The 4,264-nt window shown below is 35.2% G+C and overlaps 1 pseudogene; it reads left to right on the top strand.

The window, feature by feature from the left end:
• Positions 1-1,057: 1,057 nt before the first annotated feature.
• Positions 1,058-3,881, top strand: LOC120136553 (annotated as a pseudogene).
• The last annotated feature ends 383 nt before the right edge of the window (positions 3,882-4,264 follow it).

Genomic DNA, 4,264 nt, shown 5'->3' with positions numbered 1-4,264 from the left:
AGATTGAGCCTTAACTAACCTATTTATAGAGGAAAGGAAATTAATCAAAAGGTTATGACATTTTGATGAAGATATTTGTTGAAAAGTTAATAGACATAATTGAATTGATATAATTTTATACCAAATAATAAGTATATTCACCGAGTGACATAACTTATTATTAAAAACATTAATTTTATTCAATTATTTATTAATTTTTTCCCGCAGAAACTTTTTTGAGTGTAATTGCACCAAATACCCCTTGATTCATTCTTGCGTGTAGTATATATGATTATAGAAATTCATTTAAATTTAAATTAAATAGTACAATGACATTATAAATTTTTACTATTAAATTTAAACAAAAATTTAAATAATTCGACTAAAAAAATCAAATAAAACTTAAATTTTAAAATATAACTCATTAACTCAATTAGTTTGAATATTTTTATTCAACCCGACTCAATAAATTTTGACTTAATAAATTTGAATTTTTTATTCAATCCCACTCGATAAATTCTTAGCATTAATTGTGTCTACTAACTTGGTTATAAAAGGAAAATCTTTCCATTACAAAATACCGTGTGGGAAACAACTATCTTTCTGAATCTGAATAACCACTAACCAGTTTCCATCCACCATATTTCAGTAGCAAACCAATCCCCCCCCCCCCTCCCAATTAATGCTTCTTCCTGTCCCTTTATAAAAAAAATTCCAAACTCTTTCATTTTCTTTCTTACCAAGCTCACTTTCCAATGCAAAAAACTTTCATCCTTTTTTAATTTTTCCTTGTGTCAGAGCTTGCTTGTTGCTTCATTGCTTCATTGCAGAATTTATCTTTTTTTTTCTTTGAAAATTATTTCTTTTGCTGGTGGGATAACATGTGTGGCTCTATTCGTTGCTTCCCATTAAAGGGCAGTTCTTGATGGTTTTTTGGATCTATAACCCATGATTTTGGGTGATGGTTTATTGTTTTAAAACTGGGAAATAAATTTAAAAAGAACTCAGACTTTGTTTTTCTTTTTTACTATAATTTTTCTTCAAATGTGGGATTTCCAGTAGATGGTTGTTCTTGATTTCTGTTTTGAGAAAGATGGGATGGAAATGGGTTTTTGCAACTCAAGATTTGAGTATAGATTCTAAGTGGTTGATTGATCCTCAGCAGCTTCTTGTTGGTCCTAAGATTGGAGAAGGTGATCATGCTAAAGTATACGAGGGAAAGTAAGTCAAATTTCCCCCCTTTGAATTCTAATTAATTCAATTCAATACTAATTTTGGACTAAAATACAGAATTTGAAATGTTTTGGGTGTAAATTTCATTGATAATTTGAGTAAGTGTCTAATATTTTAATCCATTTTGAATGCATATAAAAAACAGACTGTTGCCGTTAAAGTTGTTAGAAGAGGGGAAACTCCTGAAGAGATTGCAAGGAGAGAAGGGAGGTTTGCAAGGGAAGTTGCTATGTTATCCAGAGTTAAACATAAAAATCTAGTGAAGGTTATTTGATCCATTAATACGATTCCATCGATTTATTGTCGTTGAATACTCGAATTTGTTATGTTCATTGTAGTGTGCCTGTGAATTATCATCTGCAAATCATGAAGGTTTTAGATTCTAGTTTTTATTTGTGTTGCAGTTTATTGGAGCTTGCAAGGAACCTATCATGGTGATTGTAACCGAGCTTCTACTCGGCGGGACATTGCGTAGATATCTTCTAAATATGCGTCCAAAGTGCTTGGACATGCGAGTGGCGATCGGGTTCGCACTTGATATAGCTCGTGCGATGGAATGCTTACACTCTCACGGGATCATTCATCGGGACCTGAAACCTGGTGACTATAACCGTTCTTGGTGTGCTTATAAATGAATTGAGTTGCAATTTCGAGAAATTGTTGTATTACTGTATCTGACTCGTGAAACGGTAAATGGAATTAATCGATACCGTGCTGCAAGATATTTACTCTCTTTGCTTTCGGATTGTTTGACGGGTAGGAAGCGTGTTATCCGACATAATGAATTTAGCACCAATGTGTCAATGTTCCATGTTTATTGAACCGCAGCTGAGGGTGTGATTCCGGGCAGGGCAAACATAAAATTATATAGTACCGGATAAAACAGAGTCAAATTATAAATTTCCGGGAGGTCGAATTGGACAATTCTTAGAAATTAAGAGAGCTTTAAGGAGCTAAGGGGGCCTAGGCCCCTGCCAACCCTCCATTGGACCGGGTCCTGCTTCCATTGATTAGCACACTGGTTATTTGAATATGATATTTCCTTTATTAGAATACGACTTAACCTTCGGGATACGGGATTTGACGCCTTACATAGTCCAGTTATAATTGCTTATTAATATCCTAGTTTTTATTCAAAAATGATTTTTATCGGATTGTTTCGCTTGGTTAAAACTATAGTGGCATAAATACGATCCTAGTTTTTTTGGGTCAAATTTTGTGCTCCTACTTGCCAGATACATGGTTTTATACTGTATTTCAAGTCTCGGTGTAACTAAGACCAACCCAGCCGTAATTATTTTATAATGATTTCTTATCCAAGGAATATTGCCTGGTTAAATTGACTTTGATCCTCATAAATTATCCCCTTTTGCAGAGAACTTAATCTTGACTGAAGACCATAAAACAGTTAAACTAGCGGATTTCGGGTTAGCCAGGGAAGAAAGAGTCATTAACAGAAATGATGACTGCTGAAACCGGGACTTACCGATGGATGGCTCCTGAGGTAATGTGCTGAATTATTCGGAACTCAACCGATATTTTTCCCTATAAATTTCAGTTTTCATTTTAGGGTTTGAGATGCTGACTCGTTTACGTATGCTAACAGCCTTATAGCACTGTCACGTTAAGGCAAGGAGAGAAAAAACATTACAATCATAAGGTGGATAGCTACAGCTTTGCTATTGTGTTGTGGGAACTTATCCATAACAAGTTGCCGTTCGAAGGCATGTCGAATTTACAAGCAGCATATGCAGCCGCTTTCAAGGTAATGAATTGGAGCCTTGTTTTATAGTACCACTTATCGTTGTGATGATTTCTCGAGTATGTGCTCGTTAGTCTGCCTTTGAAAAGCTCACCCGACGCTAAACTTGTCAAATAATCTGCAATATCACCCTCCTACCACTTTTGTAGGATTCTATGTACCACGAAAGACACCGAATTACTAGTATATCATGAATGAGAAATGACCTAAGAGCACTGTTGAATCTCGATTCGTCTACACGTTTGAAACGTGAGGCTATTGGTCCGACTGTGATTTCCTATGGTCACGATACAGTTGCTCGAAATCTCATGGCAGCATGCATCTTGAAACCTGTAAAAAAATGTATACAATTTTGTTTCTTCGAATGCAAGTGTGGAATTCTGAGTTTAACTATGTTGTTTCAGAACATTAGACCCAGTGCCGATGACCTTCCCGGAGATTTGGCATCGATCGTAACTTCATGTTGGCAAGAGGATCCGAATGCTCGCCCGAATTTCAGCCAAATCATAGAGATGCTATTACACTTCCTCTCAATCATTTCACCACCAGAGCCGGTGATCCCTCCTAAGAGAACAGCTTCGGAGAATGTCGTATTGCCACCAGAATCTCCCGGCACGAGTTCATTGATGGCTGCAAGAGATGACGTGGGAGAAACCCCGAAAGCCCCCGAAGAAAACGGGCCAAGAGGTTTCTTCTTCTTCTTAAACAGTGTTACTGATCCCGCGATGACACAAATCCGTTTCTTTCGATGGGACCGGAAATCGAATCAGATATGTATAGTTCAGTTATATTGACGGAATCTAATGTGACTTTGCATACTGCCTTTTACATTAACTTGGGGGATGCAAAGCGTTGCTGTGATGAAAAAATATCAATGTAAATAAGGTGCATCCAAATGCCTTTGCTCATGTTATTTTGTATGTTTTAATGTAAAATCATGCCATCCTTAAAGAAACAAGTTATTGATGTTCGGATTTATAAACCTCAAATTTCTCGGATGTCATCTTTAAAGATGGATGCATTAATCAATTAAGCTTAACTTTTAATATATTCTAATTCATTTGAATAATCGTTTTTACAAAATTTATAAATGTTCTCAATAATTAAAAATATTTCTAATTCATTTGAATAATCGTTTTTACAAAATTTATAAATGTTCTCAATAATTAAAAATATTGTGATAAATATTATCGGATAATAACTTACTAATCATCGACATTAATCACTCGGAGGTCTTTTCACAAAATTAATAGGAGCGTATATTTTAACATACTCATTGCAATAGTTAAT

The sequence above is a fragment of the Hibiscus syriacus genome, unplaced genomic scaffold (genome assembly GCF_006381635.1).
Source record: "Hibiscus syriacus cultivar Baekdansim isolate YM2019G1 unplaced genomic scaffold, ASM638163v2 tig00110633_pilon, whole genome shotgun sequence".
Classification (NCBI taxonomy): domain Eukaryota; kingdom Viridiplantae; phylum Streptophyta; class Magnoliopsida; order Malvales; family Malvaceae; genus Hibiscus; species Hibiscus syriacus.
The sequence above is the reverse complement of the archived record's forward strand: the minus strand, read 5'-3'. Positions and strand labels throughout refer to the sequence as shown.